The sequence below is a fragment of the Apus apus genome, chromosome 4, assembly GCF_020740795.1.
Source record: "Apus apus isolate bApuApu2 chromosome 4, bApuApu2.pri.cur, whole genome shotgun sequence".
NCBI classification, from domain to species: Eukaryota; Metazoa; Chordata; class Aves; order Apodiformes; family Apodidae; genus Apus; species Apus apus.
Genome location: NC_067285.1, coordinates 62,303,826 through 62,312,613, shown reverse-complemented (window position 1 = coordinate 62,312,613; position 8,788 = coordinate 62,303,826). Strand labels below are relative to the sequence as shown.

At 39.4% G+C, this 8,788-nt stretch overlaps 1 long non-coding RNA gene across 1 annotated transcript; it reads right to left on the bottom strand.

Annotated features, from left to right (window-relative positions):
• Positions 1-295: 295 nt before the first annotated feature.
• On the bottom strand, positions 296-3,470 carry LOC127384769 (uncharacterized). Its single transcript, XR_007889490.1, has 3 exons — positions 2,604-3,470; positions 2,398-2,485; positions 296-377 (listed from the first exon to the last, which is right to left on the bottom strand). It is a non-coding gene; the product is annotated as an uncharacterized LOC127384769 (long non-coding RNA).
• Positions 3,471-8,788: the final 5,318 nt, after the last annotated feature.

The window sequence follows — 8,788 nt, the reverse complement described above, 5'->3', positions numbered from 1 at the left end:
GTATCTACTTCTGAGAGCCACATGTAGTCAGAAGGTATCTCAAGCCAACTCAGACACTACCCCTTTTCCTTATCCAAGAGAAACAATTCTAGTCTTCCACTTGTGTTTGGCCAACAGGACAAGCTTCAATTTTCTTCTATAAAGCATACAGCAGTGTGCCTGCACTGAACAGCCAGAGATGCCCCTGGGCTGGAGACTAGAGTACAACATAACAGGATTTTTATTGCACTTTGCTGCCTTCAGCAGTATTGTCCTTAAATAAACCACTGCCTACCTTGTCATTTGTTGCCTCAGAAAATCAAAGGGGAAAACTTCTCCCTGATCTGTCTTCAACTACCTGTCAGTGTAGTAGCATCTCCAGTACTCAACCAGATCATCTAGAATAAAGGAAAATATTAACAAGTGTGCAGAAACAAAAAGAAATGCAACAAGAAGGCAGAAAATAAAACTAAAGATGCTTGAAAAAGGTCAGGTTTTCCTCCTTACGTGGTAGTAATCCTTAGGTTAGACCATTGAAACATCATCTGCAGTGTAGTGGAAAAAATGTTCTCATTTTTCACAGACTAAATTTTCTTGCTGCAGCCTATTCAGTTTTCTGTGGCCATTTGCAAGCAACAAACATCCCCTTATTCTGAAGGCTCGTCTGATGTAAGAATTTAATTTCGAGTCTCAGCTAACACCTAGCATGACTTTACATTCCAGAAAACATCAAAATTGTCATTTCCTTCATTTGAAACTCTCTAACAGTAAAACAGGGTACATTCTTCCTCAAATGCCATTTCTGGAAAATGACAAGTTCTTTTCCCAAACACACAAACACTTGAGCAATACTTTCATATTCAGGAGTGAGGACAAGTTAGGTCCTTATAGATATACAACTGCTCACTAAGAAAGGACACGTTTTCTTCTGTTTCCAATTACATTAGTCATCCTTAATGATTTCCCCAAAAGCATTTTTGTACAGAAAATACCATTAATTCTAAGTGTCCTCCTAGCCCAGTTTCCCAAAATGCGAAGTCATTTAACTACAGAGCATAATAATAATAACATAGGAGACAACACAGGTGCATAAAATTGGAGTTTATCTGAGCTGACTTCAGGCTTTCCACCTTCTCAGTGTCTAGAAAAAGGAGTTTTTATACTAGCAGTAGGAACTCCTGCTCTTTTTAAGGAGAAAAAATAAGTAGTTTTCACAAAATGTTATGCTGCCTCAAAATAGATTTTAACAATGCATTTTGGAGCATGACCCATTTATAATTTAATGATGCAGCCAACTGTAATTTCTTTGCCTGCAATCTTTATTGCATTAGTATGAAAAAAACTTCCTGTGAGGATTTTGACTTTCTTATTAATTTAATCAGAATTGTTTAAGCTAGTTATTTTACACTCTTTTCAAATATCATTGCAAATGTAGAACTTCCTCAGCTACAGATGCCTACACTTTTCCAAGTCAGTCTTACAGTCCAGTCCATATAACTGACAGACAATTTAATCATTTTTGCCTCAGTCCTTCCTTCAATGTTCAAAGTTTACATCTTGTATAGTAACACAGCTACAGTATTATTTATTTCCATAATCTGCACATCTCCAGAAATAAAAATATTTGCAGCAGATGCAACAAAACAAATAAATGAACTTCTGCTTAGGTCCAGTTTACCACATTTATTAGTCACAATTGGCACATAATCACCATAATCCTAAAATCTAGTAAATGCTTTGAACAAGATAAACTTAGTTCCTGGTCTACCTGCCCCAAGTCTTCAGACTTCAGAAGGATAGCTTTCATATGAAATAAGCTGGTTTATATCTCCTGTAATAGTATAAGTATAAAATCATGCAGATTCACAAGACCCATCTGAAATCACACAGAATTTAAAAATGAGTAAAATTTAAAATTTAAATACTATTTTTGCAGTTGTTTGAATCCCAAGCCTAAAACTCCTAACCATGAAAACCACAAGAGAGTGAACTGGTTCTTTTCAACTTTAGAACTAAGAAAGCTTGTTACCTTCTATCATGATAGGTCTAATTTAAAAACTTAAAGAGTTGGTTTTTAATGTTTTTTTCATTGCAGGCTTATTAATGTAGTTGGAAAAAATAATCAGAATTTTAAAGTCTGACACTTCTCCAGAAAACAATTAATGAAACATGGAAATTTTGGGTTACTTTGTAGCTACCACAATGCGAATGTGAATCAACTCTGTATCCATATGGCCTACAAAGTGAAGATGAAGAAAATGGGACAAGAGAATAAGCGTCTGTTCTGCTTTAAAACATACACACTTAATCAGTTCATTAGAGGATTTTATTGGCTTACTTAAATGGAAATATCTTGATTCTTCTCTTATTTTACACCCTTTTTCATAACCATTGTTCCATAGAGCTCAGCAGAAATACCTGCAATTCAGGTCTGGATACAGTCACTGCCAGAGTCCAGACTGCAGTTTGAAGAGCCCTGGCCTTTGGAGGGGCATCAATTTTTTCACTGTAAAACAGAAGAAAACTGATTTGGCCTGGCTGGTCAAAGGAATAACCTGCTAGCAATGAATTTAAGTATGTCTGACAGCAGTTTATTTAATGAAACAGATGTTTAGAAATCCCACCTTGCTTAAGTTGGTGAGCTGGTCACTCAGGACTCTTAACTCCTTGGAGTCTAAAGCTGTCTTATTCCTTGGACTATAGTGCTGCTCAGAAGGAACTTCTGGTGTCAATGACAATATGCCAGAAGGACAACCAAAGCTGAAGAATAATTTCCAACAAGACAGATGAGACTTCATTTCCTAACATTATACATTCTTTCAGGTATAGATTTAACAATGCATCAGGAGCAGGATTGTCACCACTTTTGATCATGATCAAGGAATTGCTTCAGGTCAATTTAGTTAAGAATTAAGTATTAGTTCCAGCAAGGACCGAATCTTTCAAGATCTTGAAGTTCAAAAGAAAAAAAAAGCAGGAAGATAACACTTCAAAGGGTCCTTTTGATGAGATTACCAATTCTTTCATTCAACTTCTTTAAAAGTTCTATTAGAGGATGAAAAGTTCTGCTTCCCAGGTGACAAAGATTGCAGTAAACCAGTCAGGACATTCCATTAAGAGGCATTAGACCAAGTCCTGTGTCATCCTTTAAAGTCTGAGGCTTCTCAGAACCCAGATTTCTCCAGAAATCTTTATCTCACCTGTGTCTCTAGACTCCCATCCCTGGTGAGCACTCCATAGCCTTCTCCTTATATGACCTTCAGTGAATGGGTAGCTTCACTGTCCTAAGTTACACAGTTATATCCATATATATTTGGCTAGATTGCTCATAGCATAGGGGTTTTTTTCCCATCTTCTGAAGTGCTGAGTCTCGTCATCTTCCTCTTTCCAGGTTGCTGCTGAATTGTGAGTCTACCTTCATCCAGCCATAGGATGTGCCCAGAATCCTTGTTGTTCTGAGATGACAAAGATCCAGATAAAAACCTTGAGGTGTTCCTGTAGCAGGTAGGAAGAAAAAAAAGATCATGGGCACCCATTATTTATAAGAAAGAATGGACTAATCTAGGAACGCAGCCTGTGTGCCAAAAGTTTCTCTGAGTACCCCCTATCTGAATGTTTAAGTCAACTTATATTGAAATAATGTACAAAATACTGCACAGTTAAAAATAAAGTCTCAATAAAATCCTGCTAGCTTAAAAATAAATAAATAAATAAATAAATTAAAAATTTACTTGCTTTCCCAGACTGTTTAACAATGGAACAGTTTATGTGGAATTGATTTCTTAGATAGGTGGATGCTTTCCATTTCCTCAAAAACCCTAATGGCTTAATGGTTTAAGCATTATTCATTCCCTTCTGGATTGGGTTGGTAACAGCCCAGTAATGTGAGATCTATTAAGATTCTCAAAAAAATCCTGGATTTTGCTTTGTTTGAACTCTTAGTTATGAATTCATTTGAGCTGAATAATATCCATTATATGCCTGGAGATTTTGCTGTGGAAAATCCCTTTAATAAAGAACAACATCTGAGATCTTGAAATACGGAGAAGGTTCTTTTTGCGATCCCCAGAGTACAGAAAGCCTTGAATGCTTACCAAAAAGGGTGATGCATGTCTATTCCATCTCCTAAAAACACTTCCTTCTTCAGATTTACAGTCACTAAGAACACAGAGCAATTTTGATCAAAAGAAGCAGCAGCAGCAGCTGTGAGAGAGAAGTATTCATTTCTGATTGCCTCATCTGGACTAGAAGGGGGTAATAGAATAATTTTATTACACCAGATGCAGTGAAGGGCTTTATTTCATTTAATCTGGAGAACAGAGGAATTTGTCACATAAAGAAGATGAAAATAATCTTGTTATTCTCGCTACCACCCAGGCATGATGGTTATTGGCTGAGTCCACAGAAGAAGCTGGAGTTTATGATGACTATTTACTAACTTTCTCCTGCATGACTGTCCTAAGAGGGATGGCATTTTTCTACACTCCAGAGACATCTTCTGTTGAAAAGTTATTTTTGTTTGGTATTTGCTGGAAAGCATTTGATTTGGGAATGTGTGCTTCTGGGATTTGTGGTAGGCTTGAAGTTTCAACTGTACACCATAGCATACAATTTGTTCCTCGGTACTGGCTTTATATTTAAGTTGGAATTTATTAACACATTCTTAGAACCTTCTGTATGCTGAAGCCATTCTTGCCTGGTGATGCACGCTGGTAACAAACAATGGCCACAGATGTCTTGATTTCTTTTTACTCTGTATCCTTTCATAGATAGTACATATACCATGTCAGTTGGTTGTCTGAACTTAGATTTGAAGGTTGTATATTCTGTAATTATATTTACACCATTAACTTAATAATACAGTTCTGTGTGAAGTCTTTCTGAGTAGGAGCTTTGGACAAAGTTAATAAGTATGATTCATTCATTACTTTTTTCTTTTTTTTTTTTTTTTTTGACAAATAGATTTAAAATGTCACTGTTGCAGACATGTTAATACATTACAGCTTCTCAGGACAAGGGAAAATATCTGTACAGAATCGAAAGCAGGGGAGAATCAAGCTCAGTACCTACCAATGAAGGAAGGCCAGGCAAAGGTATTAAGTGCATTTTCTAGAATATAGAAAAGGAAAAGCAAAATTTACTAATTCTTTTTCTTCTAAAAGAAGAAAGTTAAGTAATAACTTGTTTTTAATGGACTGACAGGTTCATTAACATGTATTTGGCTCACAACATAGCCAGGAAATTGGGATCCAGATCATGTCCCTTCAAGCAGAGTGTCCATTGTCATACCAGGTTGCTCCCATTTCAAGTCCTGAGAGAGCACACAGGGAGCAAGTACTTCAATGTAAGATACAAAAATATAGTTGTGTGTTTCCAATCTAAAAGTACACAGACCAGAAGGGCCAGACAAATCAAACCTTGTAAATGTGACTGACCATATAGAAATCTTCCTGAAAAAAAACAACCCAAACTTTAGGATGATGAGTGTGTAATGGCCACCAGTGGCTCTTGTGCAGAAGTAACAACATTATGCTAGGAGAAAAGAAGAAAGATTTTGGCAGACAGGCAGCACAGCAGTTAGACTCTTGCCTGAATTCAGCTCTATCAACCATCAGTAGGAACTCTTAGTACTCAGCATGTTTCTACTATGCACTTCTCCTGTTCTCTAGTGTCTTGAATAGAAACCAGCACTAGTGGTAGAAATCACAGGTAAAAATCTCTTTGAAACACTAAACAATACACCGCTACTAAGACACTCACAAAACATGGTTAGGCATAATTCTTGCTAACACCCTTTTTATATCTTGATTTGCAAGAATAAACCCTCATCCGTGCACTACTTATAGTCTAGCTGGAATTCCACTCATTATTGTGGCTAATGACACACGAATCAGAATCACTTAATCTTTGGTACCTTCATAGTCCTTACAATCTTCCTAGTTTCCTAGTTTCCAAGGCACAGAGGTGAAGCATGATAACAGGGACTCCGTTAAATACTTAGAACAGCAACTGGCAGGACCTTTAATAGCCCCATAATGATCTAATACCACTGTCTAATCTAATACCATCCTGCCCTGTCAGTGGTTTTGTCATCGTCCCTGCTTGCAAGTTATATTTTTTTAGACGCAGAAAGATAGATCTTACTTCCTTTTCATCCTTTTTCATTGAGATGTCTAATATCATTCTCCAAGGGCATCTCTATTAGCATTTACTTCTTGTTGCTAGTTACTATATTGGAAAGAAGCATATCACCTTTGTGATAAAATGGGAGGGATTATCAAGCACTGGGAGGCAGTGGCTGACAGTTCAGAAAAGTACAAAGAAATGCTTCTGAAATACAAATTAATGGTGCAGCGTCCTGTGCCTGAGGAATTGCATCTACTTCCCCCATTAACTGCACAGAGACCCAAGGCCTACGAGGTCTGCATTATTAATGCTCCAAACCATACATCGTGGCCCTAAAAATCAGAGCTGCCTAGTCCTGTTTTAGTCACAAGAGCAGGCAGTCAGAATAAAGTCACTGCCAAAATCCATGCCTCTGCAAGATTAAACTGAAAAACCAGCAGCATGTTCTCAGCTGAAATTCTTTTGTGCTTGACCCAGGAGAACTGCAACCCCTTTTCTGAAGAAGATACAAAGCATTCAAAAATCAGACTGCAACTCTGTGATTTTTTTTTTAAATTATTATTATTTTGCACTTTTGTGTCAAAAGCAGTGGTTGGTCTTGCTCGTCCATGAGCCAGTTATGTCCTTGTGCTGATTTTATTTTCGTTGGAATTTGTTTGTTTGTTTGTTTGTTTTTTTGCTTTATACGGGAATGCGTTTGTTAGGTATGCAGCCCCGAAGTCTAGGAAGCACTTCCTACCAAGCACAGGGCGTGAAGAGCAGTAACCACATCCCTTCCTTGGACCCTCGCCATTCCAAGGGATGTGGTCATGGTCCCGATACCGCATCCCGGGCTGCCCTGGTTCCTTCCCGCCCCCCCGTCCCCCCGCCCGAGGGGACGGACGCCGCGGCTCCGGGGCTGCAGCGCCCCCTGCCGGGCGCGGCCCTCGGGCGCAGCCCCAGCCCGTGACCAGAAGCAGCTGCCTCTGCTGCTATCAGAGGCTTTTAAAGCAGAATCTGGTTGAGGATTGATGACGCACGGGCCCAGGAAAGATCAGATTAGGTATCTCCACATATTGCAGCCCTGGGAGACAAGCTCCCGCTGTATATCACTTACACAAAAACTGGGTTTCTGGAAAGGAAAAATAATGTTAATCTTTGGGTACCATGCCTCAGGCTGGGCTAGCAGTTCCATGACCAAACAGAGCACCTTCCAGAAAAATAAATCAGTCATCTTTTCAGTTGAGGTAATTAGCATTATTCCTTGCTGAGAATGTGTTTAGTTTCCACTTTAATTTCTGCTCGGAATCTGAATGAATCCAAAGAAGAAGACCCATTGCAGACTGAGAGTTGATGTCCCTGTGCCTTAATGAAAGAGGAGAGCTACCCAGAGCCTGATGAAGCAGAGAAGCATCAAGCAGAAGGTTAAGTCCCAACTAGTGACAAGAAGAGGCGCAGTCCGCGCCTGGGAAGGACTCTGCTTGGAAGAGGCTCTCCCAGGGCTGTGATATGCAAGTTTCCATTTCTCTAACTAGCCATATCAACCAGTGAGAGCAAAGAAGTGAAACTGATTGCTATTGGAGAGAATAAGCTGTAGGCTGGGATGGGATTTCCAGTGCTTCTACAAGCAGCAGAAGCAGCTGATGATAAAGTGTTTTAAGCACCAAGAAAATCCTGGAGGAGGCAACCATGGACTCATTTCTAATTTGCCAACTAACATGTTAATGATGCTTTAATCTGTGATCAGCAGGCTAGTGTCTGAGCACAAACACTCCTTCCTGCTTCCCTGTAGGCACGGGTAATACAGTAAGAGATTATAATAATGTAAAAACAATTCCCACTCAGAGAGCCAGCATTCTATCCCCTCACTTCTCATTTTCACCTCAGATCTTCTTCTGACACTGGAAGAATCACACACACCTTGTTTCAGTCTCCTGCCCTGGATAAAATTCATCCTGGGAAAACATAAAAATGAAAATTAGTAACACAAACCTACGCTGCAGATTCGCTTTATATCCTATGCCTGTCAAAGCTGCTTCCACAGTTGCTTTGGAAAGAGTTGTTTGTCCTTCCCTTTGGGCTACTACTTTACTACTTACTAAGCTGACTAACTTTTCTCAAGCCCAAAAAGATACATCAGCAATCCTCAGGGGGTGAGCAGCAGTGACTCTGGCGAATGATAGCAGACCCCAGGAACTAGCTGTCTTACCTGCTGGAGAGCTCATCCAGCAAACCATTCATGACTACAGCAGCTGTTAAAGCTTTACAGCCACATTTGTTCTCCCCTCCCAGCAGCAAGCTCTCACAGCACGGAAGTCTGGAGAGCAATGGGGCACTGGTACATTGGGAGTGTGCAGGATACAATAAAGGATGTCCAAAGGCTTGCTACTGGGCTGCTCACCAGCATGGCCAGCCTCACCTTCTGCACCACCAGCAGCCTCATGGCTGCACACCAAGGAAAGGCACAAATCAGAGTGCTCAAGTGGCATGCTTATTTTTGAGTCTCACTCAACATTACTGTTTTATGTTTCTGAAAATACCTTAAAAACTTGAAAAGGGAACTTTTACTACTACTACTGAGCTCGGTTTATCCTGTCTTAATGCAACTTCACAGCTTGAACATTTAAAAGCTTTACTAGACAAGAAGGTGGAAGAAAAGTCTAAAAACATTGATCCTGGGTTACAGTTGCAGGAAAACAAAGTT